This window comes from Triturus cristatus, chromosome 2_2 (genome assembly GCF_964204655.1).
Source record: "Triturus cristatus chromosome 2_2, aTriCri1.1, whole genome shotgun sequence".
NCBI lineage: Eukaryota > Metazoa > Chordata > Amphibia > Caudata > Salamandridae > Triturus > Triturus cristatus.
The window spans coordinates 447016186-447036149 of NC_140582.1; positions in this window are offsets into that span (position 1 = coordinate 447016186).

The following is a 19964-nucleotide window of genomic DNA, read 5'->3' on the forward strand; positions in this document are numbered from 1 at the left end:
TTATCAATGCATAAGCAAAGACTGGCTTCTAATGCTACTACAACTTGACAACATGACAGGTTTTAAAAGAGTTATCTGCTATAAAATACACGATGTTACCAAATGCTTCTCTCACAATCCTTACCCAAATGCACACAGACTCACAGTGTGATTTTAGACAATCAACACTGTCCTAGGAGTTTACCAAAACTCATTCACTAGTCTAGAAGAGTTAATGGTACTGTACACAATCTATATATTTAAGTACAGCACATCAGTGTCAAAGCATTACTCATTTAATCAACGCATAAGCAAAGACTGGATTCTAATGTTACTAAAACTTCACAACATGACAGGTTTTTAAAAAGTTATCTGTCAGCAAATACATGATGTCACCAAATGCTTCTCTCACAGTGATCCCAAATACACACTAACTCACAGTGTGATTCTAGACAAGCACCACTATCCCTAGGAGTTTACCAAAACTCATTCACTACAGTGCAAGTAGTAAGGGAACTGCACACAATCTACATATTTCAGGACTGCACTTTTCTGTCAAAGCCTGACTCATTTAATCAAATCATAAGCCATAACTGTCTTCTAATGCTACTAAAACAGTGGTTCCCAAATGCACGCAGACTCACTGTGGGATTTTAGACAAACAACACTATCCCTTGCACTATACCAAAACACATTTCTTCATCTAGAAGTAGTACTACATTTTAGTATAGAAACATAACATAACTCATTTCACAAGTTCATAAACAATGACTTGTTTCTAATTCTACCAAAATATAAAAACAGCACAGTTATCTGTCTGCAAACACATGAAAAACACAAATGCTTATCACAGAATGGTTTCTACATGCACACACACTGTCAATAAGATTGTAGAGAAAAAAAGTACTCCCTACACTTTAGCAGGAGAAATACATTAGTCGGATTAAAATAAAAATAGTCTACATACATCCCCTCACAATTAAATAACTCATCTTTCAAGTTCTTTTGTAGATTAAGAAGCATATGAGTCACTAACCATATTTTCTTTTACAGAATCTCTGCACTGTGCACCTCTCAGCAAAAATAAAGAATGGAAAGGTTTCCCTTTCATTTTCCACACATATACATGTAAACATAAAATCACAATCCTTCACACATAAACTCAAAAGCAAACACACATTTCTATTGGTTAAACATTTCAACCCTTTCCAACTGAAATACATTTCAACCCTTCCCCCAATCTGCCTTCTGCCTGTTACCATAGAAACAGGTCATGGAACACTGCACTAAGCACACAGGTCAGAAGTTCAGCACAAGAGAGGAAGTGTGCTTCACTTTTCAACATATCAGCTAATCATATATAATGTTCCTTACAATCTCTTTTTGTTAACCAATAAGAATCATAACTTTAAAAAACAGAAATATACACCCTACCTTTCAGTGTACAAAGTAGTCATACAACCAATGATTTCTTGTCTTTTTAAAAAAAAAATGCCGTGGATCCGCGCACCCAACACGATAGGATGCGCGCACCGTGTGCGCATTTCGCCGTTTTTTTAATAAAAAAAAGGGGACCCCAGGGGGTCCTTCTGGGACCCCCTAAGCACCTCTAGAGGGTCAGAGTATTTCCACTATGCCCCCTTTATATGTTTTACACACTTATTCCCCTTGCTTCTTCAGCCTCGCTTCTACCGAGGCAGAAAATGGCCACCAACAGTTCCTGGTTTCGAAAATACAGAGACACTTGACAGCCAATTAGCATTCAGCTCGTGATCGGGAGGGTGCACGCTCGGTTCGTGGGGGTGCGCTCACGGTGCGGGTAGGGTCCGCGGATCCTCCCCGGCCATGGATATTTATGTACATTTAACTCTAATTTTCTCAGGAACTACTGTAAGGATTCACACCATTTATGCAAAAGGCACGAGTCTGAACTGAGGACTACCTCTTTGCCAAATTTGGTGTCATTCCGTTCAGGGGTTCGGGCTGTAGCTGCGACAACAGATCCCATGGGAAATTGCATGGGGAAAATGCGTTTTGGGACCCCCTTTTTTCTCGGCCCCCGCTTCACGAATCACCACAAAAGTTTCAGGGTAGAAGCGGAGCGGAGCTGGCCAAAAGTTTGGAAAATTTCACGAGGATTCGTCAACCAGCGCCAGACTTATTGGGAATAGAATGTTGCGGATTTCCTATGGAAAATAGGTCCTAACTATAACTACCTACTGGCGACCGCTGTGAGCTGTGAACGAGAAATAAAGACCTGATCTCTGCCACGAATTAACTGGTGTCCGTGGCTCTTTCTTCTCTCTTTACCGGCTGGGAAGTGGGAAGAGTCATACCTTTATATATATATATATATGAACAAAACAAGTTTTCTCAGATGTCCAACTGTAGCAGAACACAGGTACAGACCACAGCACACTGGAGATAGATTTTTAGGAGTGCAAATTTATTCCTTAATCGGCATGACGCGTTTCGGCCATGTGCTTGGAAATTGGGATATCGGAGAGGCAGCTATTGATTTCCTTGAAAGGAGTTATATTGAGGAGGCTGACAGTTGTCCTATCATGGTGCTGGATGCTCCGATAATTGATGAACATATGTGTTCCTTTCCCTTGCTCAATTGGATGGCAGATACTTTTGCGGAACGCTCCAATGATTTCCTCTTGGAAGCAGTCGCAACTTACGGTGCATATACCTTCATGGATTGACTGATTGACATTGTCAGTGCAGCTTGCATCCAGAATTGTTAATTTTCTACGAAAGTTTTGCTTATTTTTTACCACAACATTTTTGATTTTTTAAACGAATATTTTTTTATTCTCGGACTTTACACTTACCGTATATGCCCTTGGTTCCGTTCTAAATCACTTGAACTCTGCGTTCTTGATAAGTGTATCCCTATTGGTTAGTGCTCCGATCATGGGGGGGTGTGAGATGGATTAAGCCACGCCCTATTTACAACACTAAGTTAGCATAACCGAGATCATGTTTAACAAGCAAGCTTGTCGTTTCTGCTGCGCTGCACACGACACTGTTGTTATGTGTTATTCATTTTAGAAAAGCTGACTCGACTTTGCCTTACAGGATAACAAACTGTTGTTTCACATTCTTAACCGTGAAATGTGTCCTTGGTCTGTACAACATGCAAAGAACACGTCTGGGTCACTAGAAGGTACAGAGTGTTGTGTTTAGATTGATCGTAGACACTTGTTAGACATATCATGCATACAGCTGCCAATATCTGAAGGACAAGCGTCTTTAATATTGCAGAACAGTTTGGTTTTAGATTCATTCGAACAAGAAGAACTGATGCATGCTGTGAGAGCTGATCCTTTGATGTGATTTTACTAAGATGATCTATACAGTATGGGGTCTCCCCTGTTACCCTAGGAGACATTCTAATAGTCTAATAATAATAATGTAGTAGATTATAGTGAAAGGAGTGTGGCCATATACCACTGTCATTAATAGTATGATTGCTCCTTTCATTCTATATGGTATTGTAATAATGCTTATGGTTCTGATCTGTATTGTTAGTCTGCTAGTGTTAGCCAAAGTACTGCATCTTAGGACTCGAGGTTTATAAAATAAACTCTTTAAATTTTACCGTGTCGGTATTATTATGTTGTGGACTAACAAATAAGTACGAACAGGTATTTCGGATTCCCACCACTCCTGAGAAATATCTAAGTCGCTTGTTCTGGTTTGTCTATACATTGGGACCACCTAGCTAGATCTAGGTTAACGACTGAGATACTAAGATAGTCGGATAAGGGGTTCTGGGTTCTGAGGAGAGTTTTCTGGTACACCACAATTCTCTGAGGTCCTGGTCTCCTGCGCATAGTTCTGTGCCAGGCAGAAATAGGAATTTCCAGTGTCCTATACGGGGCATAAGCCGCAGGAACAGCCGAGGCTGTATATTCGTGGAACAAATTATCGTCCGTATCCACCTCCGCAAAGGTCACCCATGAGTAAAACAACTCATACGGGTAGGTGGTATCAGCACTGACCACAAAGACTACGGACATCCCATCATCAGGTACCCCATACACCCTCAAATGAGCGCGCAGAGGAACCCTACTATGAGCGTTAATATTAACTGCCATAAGCACTCCTTAAATAGTTACAACGATTTACACAGTAGCACTTGTGCTCAAAAATTATAACCTTTTTAATTTTCAAGCTTGATAGAACCTTTAATCTAAACCTAGGTAGGTTAAACTGTCACTCAAGTTTTCCGGAAACGAGAGTGAGGGTTGTTGTGCACTAAAACTAGCACTACTAAAGCGTCTCAGACGTTAAGACCAAACGTTAGGTGCAAATATTGATATATATCAATATTTGCATTACACTAATCCTTCTCGTCCTAAGTCCAAGATTGAGACATTGTGGGAATCTGATATTCAACATTCCTTGTCTTTAAGGGACTGGGGATCCATTAGGAATAAAATACATCACACATCCCCTAATGCTAGCACCACACAAACCCTTTATTATTTTTCTAAGAGGTTATATATAACTCCACATTCTTGCAAAAATATAATCCAACATTCTCAAACATGTGCTGGTCTTGTAAAGCCGTTCCTGGTACATATTTACATATGTTTTTTTCATTGTCCACCTACCACTACATTTGGTCACAGGTTTGCAAGACTATTTCCACAATGTGTTCTATTTATTTCCCTTTTGATGCTAAATACATTTTTGGGGAAGTTCGGCACACTTTTGGCCAGCACGTTCTAAACTAGACAAGCTTTTAGGCTTTGGGTGCTGCTCACTTGCTACTGCTTTTCAAGTCATTACATCCAATTGGAAAAATGCCAAAGATATTAATGTTACCAGCTGTTGGAATCTTCTCTGTTCTAATCATAGACTGGATACAACAGCAGATACATCTACATTACAAATGATCAACAAGGACCTTTTTTGGACTCCGCTTACTAATTACTTAAGTGCAGGACCTCTAGTGATTCCACTAGGGTTTTCGAGCCCCCATGGGGACTTCTTCCTCTAATATTTAAAATAACTTATCAACTTTTTAGCATTGTTATAATGAGAAATAATATTTTAACAACGTTTTTTCTCTATTATTTTTTTTATATATGTATTAATTACTATATGATACAGGATGTATTAAGTGAAATATGTGCAGGTAGGCACTATGTAATATTTGTGCTTTCTCTTCTTTCTCTCCCCTCTTCTGTTCTCTTCTTTTGTCTTCCTTCTTTTATTTTTTCCTTTTTCTATACAAAATATCAAAAAATGTTATGTTTTAAGTACAGAATGATTTCATATGATAACTATATATTGTATTCCTTCCTTTGTACTGAGTGTTAATAATCTTGCCTTTCTGGTTAAAATGATATTTCGTGGCTTGATTTTTTATTCTATGTAATGTATAATTTTGTACATTCATATCTTATTCAATAAAGATTTGGTAACATAAAAAAAAGACAAAACTGAGGGCAGAATTACGAGCAGAAAAGACAAAATAGAGCAAGAAACGAGCAGAGGAGGCACAAAGGGAGGGCAGCAGGTCGACAGGCTGCAGAGGGTAGCAGACTGCGGGCAAGCTGGACAGAAGAATTGTCGCAGAGGGAGCTGGCACGAGGACTTGCTCCTACATACCTCAAACAACCTAAATATCGACATACCAAGATGTGACAGGGTCCCCATTGAGCTAGTGTCTTGAAGTGAGTGTCACCCAAACATGCCAGTGGATGAATGACCACTGATCTGGAGCCCCTGTATGTATATTGTACATTGTTTATTTTATTGTGTATTGACATGAACTCTGGCTCACATCAAACATTAAAAGAGACAGGTAGCTCATGCTACAGAGACTATGACTGTGGAATGTCCTCAATATGACCATCTACACCAAGGTCAACCTCCTCACTGTCAGAATGAAATATCAAGATACTTATTTTTTGACTTCTCCATACATTTGATCTGCCTAAGAAGTAAGTATCATGCAGTGATGTATAAAAGCATTCTGTTCAATCACTGTAATAGGAAACAATAGTGTGACCAGGGCAACGAATGGTCTTCTACCTAGCATGGTACACTTCTCACTTTTCTGACAACATTCCCCACTGATCATTTGTATTATGACTGGGGCATGATACTCTCTATACAATATATGATGATGTACAGCAAACAGCTGCCAACTTTGCCTGTGTTTTTTTCAAAAACGTATTATTGGTGGAAATGTTAAAGTAACATTTTCAGTCCCTGTTCTAGTGCATCGCAGCACGTATGCCTGGTTTGTTTTTAAATTAAACAAATTGTCATAAGAACAATTCCTATCTTTAGTTTGGAAAATTGTACGTTTCCTCAGTTCGAAAATAATAAAATGTTAAGTTTATTTTGAGCGAAGGTCGAGAGTTAAGTCAGAGAAGATCCCCAAATGGAATGAGTCCAGCTGGCGTGCAGGATAGCCTGTGGCGCCTGTGTGAAGGGTTAATTTCCAAACTCTTCCCCAATCCATCAATTCTTACACACAGGTAGAGTGTCTGAGCGTGACGACATGGACTCTTACTCAACAAAAACATATTAAGAAAGAGTGGAGGGATGGTTTGAGGAGGAGCGTACGCAAATCCAACAAGCATTTGCAATGCAATAGGTCTCGCCTTTGTAAGAGTTTGAGCTATTGTCATTGTAAATGACAATGCCTTTCATTTATGTGTTTTGAAAACCTGTAAGCAGTCCGTAAACACGCAGTTTGTACTAATAGCTGGCAGTAAAAGAAGCGCAGTTACTGCCAGCCTTGTAAGCAACGACTATAAGTACAAAGTGTGTGTTTACGCACCGCTTGCAGGTTTTCAAAACACATAAATAAAAGGTGTTGTCATTTACAATGCCAATAGCTCAAACTCTCGCAAAGGCGAGACCTATTCCATTTTTAATGCTTGCTCTTCCTTTTACTAACAACTGTAACCTAATCTACAATTGGTTTTTAACCTGCATGATCAGGGGTCGCCTTGCATGTGTATCCGAACAATAATGAAATTATTTGTTTCACCATCGCCTTTATGAGTGATGCAAGGGGATCTTTCTAATTGATTCAGAACTTGGTGCAAATCTTTTCTTTTGAGATAAGATCACAGCGTACGCAACTTTAGGTTCACAGAATTATTTCTGGGAGCGAGAATAAATAGAGGAGGAATTTCACTCATTCTGCCGTGGTAGTGAAATATTTGGGCTAGACTCGAGCGCTTACAATTTTGAATTGTGGCCGCGCGTTGTCTTGTAAGAGTATCAAGTTATGTTGCCTCTTCCTTGTGATTTTGGTTGGTTGTCGATGTGGGAGCGCAGCATATTGTGTTCCAGATGTGAATTTGGATGTAAACATTTATTTCAACTTGTCAAGTCCGGGTTAAGAATAAAAAAAGGAGCGTGCGCCGATGCAAAATAGATTCTACAAAAATGCGCAATCCAGCCAGCCAGAGAGGGCACAATGAAATGTGTGCCTGTTCTAGCATAAAAATCTACAGCGGGTAAAGGTGAAACCACCATAAAACACTCTGGAGCGCTACTCGGCACAATCACTCCCGCCAACGGCATCTTGAATAACACGAAAGACGTGCAAGCTGCTTTAACTGAAAGTACCATCAAAGAAATGCGCCGCACTTCAACATGCTCGGTGAAGAAACCCAATGCATGTCAGGTGGAAACCGTCATCAGGGGTAACTATGGACCAAGAGAAAGGTTAACAAGCATTTGCAATGCAATAGGTCTCGCATTTATGAGAGTTTGAGCTATTGGCATTGTAAATTACAATGCCTTTTATTTTTGTTTTCGTTATTAAAACAAATAAAAGCCATTGTCATTTACAATGCCAATAGCTTAAACTCGCATAAATGTGAGACCTATTGCATTGCAAATGCTTGTTATTTGCTTGGAAAGGAGACTTTTAGCGAATGTTTGTTAAAGGACAGGACTGGAAATCACAGAAGTATCAAAATTGTTCGATATTGCACTCTTGGATCACCCAGAGGATGAAACTAAACACTAACTCAGGACAACAGGCATGGACAATGCAGACCGTTTTCTATTTCCTTCTTCCTATTCGCCTGATCTCTCCTCTTATGGCCACTCCTTACTACATTACAGTCACTCTGAAGCTGCCGTCAAGTGGTAGTTGGTGCCAAACGAAGCACCAGGAAATAAAATAATCAAATGCATCAGATCCCCAGTGCCCAAAGCTTAATTGGGTCCAAATAACAAATAAATGCATGGAACTACGCCTGGAGAATTTCACTTCCTGGTAAAATGTTATGAATTTCTGACACTGACAAAACTGTACCTATTATGCCTGGAAGCCAACCACAGTTATAACTTTCCATGTATTCTCCAAGAAAATTTTTGGGATTTTGTTTTCTGCGTTGTCATTGCTTTTTCGACAGTGCACAGCTGTAAGAAGGGCACAGTTGCACATTCTAAAATGCAAGAACCTTCATGAAAAGGCACCACTTTTTAAAATGTTTTTTTCTACATGAAGAAAATATTTTTCAACATGGAGAACATTTGCACCCATATAACGCTTGAGTGGGTTGTTACCCTTACCTCCCGGAAAAAAAGAATTTACTCCATCGTTTGCTGGGAGTAAAATGTGACCATTTCCAGCATTAAAAAGAGTGATAAAGGAAGGCAACAATCTATTGTGACTGAGTGTTCACAAACTTTCAAGGCTAACCATACTTTGAAAGGGCTATTCCCGACCCCTTGCATGGGGCTTTACAGGATGGATGGCTCATGAGAAGGATTTACGACTACAAGGTTAGTTGCTGTTGTTGTAAATGCTTTGCTGTCATACATCTTGTAATTTAGCTCAAATCTGATTTACTGGGGGCAAAGAGCTCTGTGAATCGGGTCGACTTACATTTCTTTTTAAAGGGCCAACTCTCACCTACTCAAGTGGGCAACATAGTACTTGCTTTTTTGCTGAAATAATAACTAGACACCAAAAAGCAAACAAAACAAAGAGAAAAGATACATTATTAAAGGTGCGTTCTGGACATCTGAATTTATGACGAGTTTTTCATAAATGCTATTGGGTTCCTTGCAGTTGGTTTCGTTCACCCTTGTTTTGGCAGACAGTCCACCTCTGAATTATTTTGACAGCTTTGCATAGAAAATGAGAAACCTAATAGCTCAAGAGTTAAAATTGATTATCTACAGTTTTAAATGTCATGATTGTTCATATTATGGGAACGTTTAAAAAACCCTTTGTTAGATCGTTTACAAGAAACGCAAGTACAGCTATGCTATAAAAGTTTCCAGTCATAAAACAATATTTTAACAAAACATTGCAAAACGGAGGTCTAGGGATGTGCAAATTTAGGGATTTTCATCGTGCGGAAAGGGGTTTGCTTGGCATATTTTCCATTTTTAGAGAGAAAAAGAAAGGCGGTGGGGACAAACAGATGTGCAGGGATTGCTCGTTATTGACGGGAGAAACGAAGAGAGGCCAGAAGGAGACGAATTATGTAGCACTGGAAACAGCTGCTCGCGGGGGGCGGATCGGAGCAAAAGGAAAGAACGAGGTAATGAGAGCGCGAGGGAGAGAGGAAAAGGAGGCGAGGTGAGGGAGGGGGGAGAGGGTGTCAAGGAGTGGGAGGGTAGGAACGGGCCGGTGCAGGGGGGCTGGGTGAGTAAAGAAAATCAAGAAGTAGATCCAGAGAAAGGGAAATACGCATGGGGGCAGAAAAGAAAGAGTGAGTGAGAAAGAGGGACAGATAAGAAAAGAGAAAGTGCCGAGTGGTGCAGGAAGGAAACCAAAGAGGGGCAGTAAAGACAAGCTGATGGATGAATAGTGGGGAGGAAGGAATGAATTTGAGAAAGAACCGGAGGAGCGAACGAGATGAGGCAGCCAGAGAAAAGAGGCCGGTGGGTGACAGAGAAAGGGGGGCATGATAGGACAAGTTTGTGGAGTGCTTTACTGCAAAACCTTAAGTTTAGCAATGTCTCTCTTTAAATAGACACATCAATAACACCAATGCTAATCAAAATTCAGATGTATGGCAAGAAAAAATATAATGTAATCCGTGTAAAAAAAAACAAGTGAGACGAGGGTAAAGAGAATGTCTCCATGAGCCTTGTGCTCGGCTGGCGCCTCGGGCATGTTTACTACGGGAACACATGGGAATGAATAGCCATTAATCAAGCAGGATGGCTCTGTCTCCACTTCACGCCCAGGGAGGAGGGAGATGCGAGCAGAGCATCAAAGTGCTGGGTGAGAAGGGAGGGGGGAATGCAAGGGTCAAAGCGGCGAAAGTGAAAGTAATCAAGCAGAGCATCAAAGGGCTGGGTGAGAAGGGAGGGGGGAATCCAATGAGCAGAGGAGCAGCTGTGCACGTGCATGTGATCGTGCACTCAAGGTTTAGGCCAGCCAAAAGACTGTGGGTAGCACTTTGAAAATCCCACATATAAAATGTCTCTTCGAGCCTTTGGCTCGCGAGACCTAAAAACCAAGATGTTGGTAACGTGACAAAAGATGAATAGGTTGTTTCAAGAGCACTTCTTCAGTTCTGCAAACAGCCTCTAAAGAAACGAGCATCTTTCATCATTTAATTACCGGCCGGCATATCTGAAGATACTCACTGCATCCGCAGGGACTACTGCAGAAAGCGCTCGCCAGCGCGCCCCGAGCTTTCAGTGAGGATGCTAGTGCTGACCCACTCACCATGTCATTGTGGCATGACAGAATTCGTTTTTTTTGCTGAAATAAAACAAAAACTCCAAAGCTCCGCCATCAGCACAGCAGTTTCCCCAGCCCTGAGTGAGGAAGGAGGACTGACCACTGAGCAGATGAGGCATCCTCAAATATTGATTGAAGCCCTGTTCCAGCCCACCTCTACATGACCTGTTTAGTATATTTTCAGTAGTAGGTAAGTAAGTGGTGGTGGTGGTGGGGAGTGGGGGTTTACCATTACTGAGCAGTCGTGGCTGGCATGACTCGCGGGGGGGGTCACGCAGGGGGTCGCTGGGGGTCCATTATTTAAAAAAATTAAAAGAAACCTACCGTCCCTGGTCCAGCGCCGTCGCAGCTCCTGGCCAGGTCCCGCGGTAAGGAACAGGAAGCAAGCAGCCTCCCTCCTCTCTCCTAAGCCAATCACAACCCTGCAATGGCAGCATTGTGCTTGGTGGGGACGGCGCCCAGCAGGGCGCCTATGGGGAGGCCATTTTCTCTATGTAGGCTGCATGCAGCCTACAAAGAGAAGAGGGAGAGTGTGCATGACTGATTTGGTCGGCCCCAGAGGAGCAGGCCCGCCCCCAACCAAACACTTCTGCTTTTTCACAGTGCGAGAAGCAGAAACATAAAATGGTAGTTTTACCATTTTATGTTTCTGCTTCTCGCACTGCGAGAAAGCAGTGGAACGATGCTCCCCTACCCTAATGGGGGAGACGCCCCGTCACTGAGTCAAAAGAAGATCTACAGTTCAAGAGTTATCAGAAGCTGAACTGCCCAGCTGTCATACTTGGATGGCTCAATTTCAAAGAGTTGCCTAACCTGGGATCCTAGGAATGGAAACCAGGTCACGAGCTGATGGCAGAAATGGAGACAACATATAGGGTTTGAAACAAAGCATGCACCGGTAGCTTTGCGTGACTTCAATACTATACATTGGGGTGCAGATTTACAAGAAACTGACGGATCTGTAGAGATGCGTCAGTTTCCCTATGCCAGCATGCTATACCCTTGCGCCACCATTTACAATACAGCGCACCATGGCGCAAGGATTAAAAGATGCGTCAGAAATTCTGACGCATCTGTTGGCCCAAAAGTTATGCATTGCTAGAGTCGTGTCGCAAGCATAACGCAACTCCAGCAATGCATGTTGATGCCTGTACTTATTGTACTGTGTCACTCCTTGTTCCTTCTTGAAGCAGGCGTAAGGTTTTGACGCAGTGGCGTCCTAGAAGTGGCACAGGTCACTTTTACGAGGCTTTCCTGTGTGGGAACGCCCACCCTGCATACATCATACCTGACACATGTATAATGTGACGCAGGGCTTTACAATGTGACGCATCTCCCTCGATGCCTCAAGTTGTAAATTGGCCTCATTGTTTACGCCGCCACTGTGTCACAAAAGTGACGCAACGCCAGTCCAAAAGTGTTGCAAGGGTCTTGTAAATCTGCCCCATACTCATTACGCATGAAAGACTTGACATGCAGATGTAGAAGCAGAAAGTACAGGGACTTGCTAATCTCATCATGTTTACAAGTTTATGACTAAAATGTAAAAAATGTCAACATTAAGGATGCCTAAAAAAATCACACTATAAAAATATTAAAACATATTTTAAAGTAAAATACATTTTTTAAAAATATTAGTGATGTAGTTGCAAACATTGCAGAAACATACTATAGAGTGTACACATGACAGATAAACATACATAGAGAAGATGTAACTTGCTAATTAATTTAAAAAATCACATGACACATTTCACATCTAATGCTACTCTTCACCGCTCAAAGAGACACCATAATGCAGTGTATTTCCTACATGCACGCGCGCACCAACTCACACACAGAGCACAAAATGTAGATGATAGATATCTGGTTCAGCAACATCTTACAGCCCAAGAGCAAGAGGCCAGAACTCAAAGGGGCAGATTTACTACTTCTGGCGCATCTCTGCTAATCAGCAGAGATGCGCCAGAAGAGTTGCGATGCATCTACCCACCCGTGCGGCAGCACTGATGCGCCACATTTACAATGCGGCGCACCGTGGCACATGGATGGGCAGATGCGTGTCGCATCCCCGTCGGAAAGGCGGCGCATTGCTGGAGTTGTGTTGCAAGCGCGACGCAGCTCCAGCAAGGCTCGGGGGTGCCCTATCCCTAACATGCTGCGTCAATCCTTACGCCTGCTTCAAGCAGGCGCAGGGTTTTGACGCAGCATGGCCTTAAAAGTGACTGAGTGAAATCTTATAGATTTCACTCAGCCACTTTTAGGAGGTGTTCCTGCGCCGGAACGCCCCTCCCTGCGCCAGAACGCCTACATGTGGCGCAGGGCTTTACAACGTGACGCATCTCCCAGATGCGTCACGTTGTAAATACCCCGCAGCATGGCGCTGGCTTTGCGCTGCCGCTGCATCACAAAAGTGACGCAAAGGTGGCATAAAAGAGGTGCAAGGGGCTTGTAAATCTGCCCCTAAATGTTTAATCTATATATTTCCAGTGCAGATATGTGTCAAGTGTGTTACTTTCAGGTAATGCCTGTCTCCCTATTCTTTTAAATTTGTTGTTCTACATAAGCAAATGCTATGCCGAATATGTAGGTGAGGTACACCTAAAATGTGCCCAGAAAGACACAGATAGTAACTTTACGGTCATATTTTGAGTTGGAGGAGTCCCCAGCTCAAGCAATGGGTTAGGGTAATAATATACTCCTAGTACTTGGTATAAAATGTGTTCTCCGAGTTCGTGAATTGCATCTAGGTAGAGATTTGCAGCTAGGTGCATATAATTCTGCCCATAGCTTTTACTTTAATTCAGAAGTAATCCAGCAGTACTAGAAGACTAAGTAAGTCACAACTACCTATAGAGAAATCTTTTGAATAAGGCCCATCCTGCATTTTCTATTTTGTGAGACTCAAACGTTCCATTTTGCCAAGTTTAATGGAACAGTGAAGATTTCAACTTCCTTTCTTCCAAAACCCTCTTTAAATTCTGTATACATTTTAAATGTATTGGGTTAGTTCACATAAACAGTTTATTCTTTTGATAAATATTATTCTGCCAGCTTTTCAATATCACTGGTGATTAAAGTTCAACTTTCAGTCACTAGAGGGCACTGCCGTCTTTGCGTTTGAGATCAGGAAAATATTTTCTTCTTAAACTTTCGCCTCAGAAGCGCGCCACAAAAGACTGAAAAGAGAATGAGTCTGTGTGGAAAAGGCCACCAGGTAGCATGTGTTGATCAGTGATGTATTGTTTAATGAACATTTGAAGTAGTAACATGAACAATGCTTAATAACAATCATGTGGAGCACCTCACAACAGCAACGCGTATATAAGCATAGCTCAGCAGTGGCGTTACATGAGCCCCCTCAGCAAAAGTGCTAGGTGGTGAGCCAGTGAGCGGCGGTGGGGGGGGGGGGGGGCTCTCTATGCTTTGCAGCCCCCCTTCCCCCTCCCTCAAGCTTCGTTAAGCCACTGTAACTCAGTGGTGCAGCTGCTAAGTTCAGGATGTCGTGATGTCATCTTGAAGGTGCAGAAGGGAGTTTCCATACACTGAATGTTAATATGTCAACACGTGTTAAGGCAGCTGTAGAACTAGCTGTTTTACAGTGCTAACCCACATGACTTTGAAAAGGGAGGTACAAATCAAAATAAGCATTGACAAAGCCAAAAGTCCGGGTTTAAGATGCGAATCGTGCAGCATGCAGCGTTAGCATTGGAGGGATACACACGGTAGGTGTTGTATTGTGGGCCCAAGGCCCACATGCTGACCAATCACTGACACATACACGGTGGATATCGTTATTCAACTGGCCACGAGCACGTGCACCCGTGCCTGGCGAAACACTAGAACGTGTCTCGCAGGACACAACATTCCTCCAAAATTTTAATAAAACAAGAAGCTCTCTAATCCAACCTATATGGATAAAACAACATAATATGCACCACAGTTTCCATCAGCTTCTCGGGCCAGGCATCCGGAAAACAGCAGACCAGGACCGGTGACTCCGACTGTAGCAGGACGACCTCGGCGGGCACTCATCACTTAACCTGTGTGAGTCAGGACACAAACGCTTGCTTGGAGATGTCAGCTGCGTTATAGTAATATGTTGGTGGAATCAGGCCCTTTGGTCCCAGATGGCTTCCTTTCGCTGGCTTCGAGGATGATATGTGGTGACTAACAACAGTTCATTAACTAGGTGCGTCAAGATCATGGTTGGAGTCCATGGAGAAAGTTCACAGGATTATTTCTTTATCGCCTGAAGTCTCTCTGAGGCTGTCTTGCTGTGTCCGGTGACCTGTCGGTGTGGCAATGTCTTTTCCCGCTCTCCCGCCTGGGGAGGCCCTTCGTCGGGCTTGCCACGGGACTGCTGGTAGGCTGCGATGGGGCTGCGTGTGTGCCGGCTGCGGGCAGCTGCAAACCACCGAGGAGCCAGTAGCCAGTCGCTCGCACAAACCTCAAGAGTGTATGGGTCTTGGTCAGGACATTCTCTCTCTGCCGCAGTTCAGGTGCAGACCCGGTTAGCCGGTAGCCTCGGAGTTTTCCTGTTGGCTAGTTTGGCAATATTGTAGGACTCCATTCCATGTGTATCCGAGATAGTGTCGATAGACGCACTTGATGAAGACTGGCATGGTAGCGTTGCCAGTCATGTGGTGAATCGGGACGACGGCGGGTGACGACTTGCCTTGATGGATGCAGGCATCTGTTCTGGAGTCGATCACCTGAGGCAGGGAGTGGCCAGGTACCTCCATGTTCCCTGGGGAGGCACTTGCATTCATGTACTTGTGCTTTTGGGATGTTGGGACTTTGATGACGGAGGAGTGATGAACACGTTGAGGAACGTAAAGCTTGAGACTCGGTTCATGCAGGCTGTGTGGCTTACTCTCGGACTCCCGCTGTGCGGCTGCCAGTTCCTTCTCGGGTTATCATCCTCTTCCCTTGCTGTCGCTGTGTCAGGACTCACTCCTGTTGTAGCTTGGGTTCTCTTCATCGTCCGGCCCTACCACTCACGACTTCCCCTTCTGAGCTCAGCGGGTTGTCTGATTCTTGGTGTGGACCCTCCAGTCACACTCCCACGTGTCTTGCTGAGTGCGGTGTCATGCACATGGCACTGATGACACAGCTGCCATTGGGCCTGTACAGGTGGCGATGATTAACTAGGAGAGGAGGCTTCTGGGTGGATGCCGTAGCCACATAATTGCCTCTTCTGGATCTTCTCTTGCACCTCTGGCATTTGCGGTCAGGAGCAGGGATGCCACTCGACTCCGACTGCGACTGCCAACACTCAGGCTGGACGGTCTCACTGTGAAGCGATGGGAGCAACGCGGTTTGCGCGTGTTGCAGCTTATGTGTGGTTCTTCCTTGGTGCTGTCGCCAGGGCCATCGGTCCACCTTGGTGGCTATCTGGTGTCTTTGGAGGTGTTCTTGGCTTGTGGTGCTACGAGTCCTCTTGCTTCTCCTCCCGTTACCTTTGACACACCTCTGTTTGTCCAGCTCTTCGGGGTGACACGATCTTCACTCTTCTTCTGCTTCTCCTCCGGGTGCAGTGACATGCACTATGTTCTAACAAGGCCAACGGGCCTATTAACTTCAATGGTCTCTTGACCATCCAGGCGACACTTCAGTTGCTCTTCTCAGCTGCATGGCGAGCAGCCGCTCATCTTGGGTGCTCCTCCTTCAGGCAGCTTCTTGACGCCCCTACTCCGGGCGTTCCCTCTATAGGGAATGACTTACGCGGGCAGTAGTGAGCTAGTGGTGGCAGCTGTCCACTTGTGGTGTGCGACTCTCCGCTCGTCAGCCTTGGGTCACTGATGACTCCTGCGTGAGGCAGTGTGAGGGAGGACACAGTTCTGACGTTTGGAACATACTAGGATGCGTTGAGGCAATGAAGATTCTTCTTGATGTCTTCAGCATTTCCCTTTCTCTTCGAGGAAGACTTGCTCTCCTGGGCGACTGCCCATGCAGTCAAACTTCTGGGTGCCTTTGTCGCACACCTCGGAATTGGCGCTCTTCTACCCTCTTCTGGTTATTCGTGCTTCTGTGCATCTGTGCAACCACTTCTTTGTGCTCTCTCTGGTTGCGTCGCTTCGGTGAGATTCTGACTGCGCCCTTCGTTTGCTTCATTACTGCTGTGGAGATGTATGGGATCTCCCCTCAGAGGTGTCTCTTTTCCTCCTGGGCATTTGCCCGTGTTGATGTGCTTCTGGGTGCAAGTGATACGCACATCTGTCTTCTTCTGGGCGCGTGTCATGCCCTTCAGGCTGTGCATGCTCCTTCATTGCCAGGGCGCCCTCTTCTGGCACCGTGCATGCCTGCTCTTCTTCCTTGCGGTGGTGGTCGTTCAGCGCCAGGGGCATGTGGCACGCTCTTCTTCATCGCTGTGGCGTGGGGCAGCCACAAGGGGTGCACGCTCTGCATCAGACTTTCTTGTGGGGTTTACTAGTCTCACCCCTCCAATGTGACAGCCCTGAGTTGGTGCCCTGTCAGGCAATGCTGGGGCTACTATTCCGTGTCTGCTGGCGTCTTACGTGCTCACTTGCCTCTAGTAGCGGTGGGCGTTTGCATATTGGGGACATGCTGCGCTGTCTTCCTTTACAAGGATGTTGCTTGTCCACCTGTGGCCTCTTTCCTCTGGCCAATGTGCATACAGTGCTAAGCCTGGTGGCGCTGGACACTGTGCATAGTCATTTTCCTTGGGGGACTGCCAGTAATCAGTCAGTGTTTGCAGTGCATTTTCTTTAGCAGGTGCAGTACCTTCAATCGGCCACTAGATGGCAGTGCTGGTGCACTCACCAGTGTAGCTGCATTGCCGCTTAAAGTTCCAATGCCTCGGCATTGCCGCTTTAAGATTCAATCCCCAGTCAACTTCTTGCAGTCAGGAGATTTCATTCGTGCACAGCGGGGACTCACCCCTTAATGGAGACGCTTCCTCCTTCCCCGCTGTGAGTCTTTTCTTCTCTCTGTCCCGTGCCAACAGCCGGGGTGGGGGTGAGTGAGTGAAGCACATGGGCGTCTTCAGAGTCCTGTGCTTTGCTGTACGGGCACCCAGGCTTGTGTTTGCAACAGGTTTTCTCCTCCCCAGAGAACAACCGGCCAAAACCCTCCTGTGCTCACTTTGTTGGGTGGAGTGTCACCGGTGGCCACCAGGGGGTGGTGTAGTGTTTATGTTGACGGCAGGCTCCGATGGTCTTTCTCAAAGCTGCTGGCTCTTGCCACTCCCCGTGCAGAGAAGGGAAGCCACCTTCCTTTCTGCGGGATTCCCATGTACACAGGGCAATACAGGTGCTGCTAGTTGCGTGGGACACAGCTTGCCTGAATTCTCGACGTGTCCCTTTTCTTACTTTTTATTTTTGCTGGGGCCCCCCTCGCTCTGCCATCACTTTACGGGCTGCAGTGCAGTGCATTGAACTGTGTGTGTGCCCACTTCCATAGGGGATTGGCGACTAAGTCAGTGCCTGGCGAAACACTAGAACATGTCTTGCAGGACACAACAGTAGGGAGCCAATAGAGAGGGCAACAATTATAACTAGGGCTCCCGGTTTTATTGTATTTTGTTTGGGGACATTTCCGTCTGTATTTATCCATATTTAATTTTTGCTAAATTTATCAGAATGTATTCATATTTATTTTGGGTTTCGTGGAAAAATGAAGCTGAAAGGAGTTCATTTCCACATTTATTTAAGGGGTAAATATGCACTCATGCTTCAATGCCTACTAGGTTTTAATGTAGTAAACCCCCACAGAAGATAAATCAATGCACTGATAAGAAAATATGCATATTTCAGTATTACCTTTTGGAATATCTACTGCTGTTAAAACCTCTTTACTAAAATTCCTTTCTTTTTTAGCCCCATTACCTATCAATCCACACAGCAATTGGCCTGTCAGTCATCACAGACAGTATTCAGAATCACTCAAAACGCAACCCAATTTCCCTTTTTTCCACATTCAAAAATAAATACAGACAAGAAAATAAATGTTTTCTGTCTGTATTTATCTGTAAAAATCAGGAAAACCGGAAAGCAGGGAGCCTTAATTATAAAGTAGTCCTCATTTAGCTCAATGGACGCAATGGAGTGCAGGGGTACAGATATGCTCAAACAACCAATCGCATTAGATGAGAGATATTTATTTTGCTGGGCTGAGACAAGGAGCGATTGGCAGTCTCAAGTCAATGACTGAAAGAGGCCAGTTGAAGAAAGCTAGTGCCTGAAGATGACAGATTCAAAGCCCACTCTATGCATATTGTTTACAGTAGGTCAGCGTGACAGCTGTGCTGCAAAAACCCACACCTAGAAATGGCCTAATGTTAATTTTGTTGCTAGATTAAGGGGAGCGCCCGAAAGGCAATGTAATTTTGAAAAGGGATTTGAAAATCTTTAAAGTGACACATTATTCATGCTCTCCATACACGAAGGCATGCTGCTATGCAAGGCAATATAAAGCCCACAAGTGGGCACTCTATAGGGCGCAGAGCAATTTAACGTGTTGGCAGTATTTCTTCCAGACTTTACCTCTTTATTACTTTCATGCTCCATAACCATACATCCTTGTGGTATTCTGAATCCTCTTCATGTTCTCCACTCAAGTAATGTTTCTTTTTTGCACTCAGCTTCTGTTCATTTCGGCAAGATATATCTTGACACCTGTATTTAAATGTTAAAGCTTTTTTTCCTTTTGTTTTATGTCCTCTTATGCCACTCAATTCCATGGGAAAATAGCATGAGAGTGTTTGTAGCCAGGGGCGGCTCCTCCGCCTTTGAGTGTCGCCCCACTACTCTGCGAGCAGTGTAAAAAGGAAAACGAAAACGATAATAACTAATGTTATTATCCTTTTAGTTTTCCTTCCTGCACCAGTGTGGGGCGGTGTGCGTGGGCCGGCCTGGCCAGTGCAGGGAACAAGGGAGGAATATAAAGCACACTCTAAAGTGCGAATGACAGTTTGACCCGCCCAAGAGGGCCTGTCAAACCGGCATGCGCACTTTGCATCTTCCCCACCAGGCAGCATTACGCAGCCTGGTGAGGAACATGCAAAGTCTCCAAGTCCCTGTCTGAGCGCCGATCCACAGTGCTCAGACCAACCACAACACAGCTTAAGGCAGCGTTGTGATTGGACAGGGAATTCTGGACGGTTGGGAGCTTCCTGTTGAAGCGTGGAGGAGATGGAGCAGAGGCGGCAGCATCCGGCGGCACCCAACAAAGGGGCATATCAGCAAAAACCGGCGATAATTATCGCTCAGCGCTCTTAGCGTGAGGATAATTATCGTCCGGTAACGTGGATTTTTATCGCTGA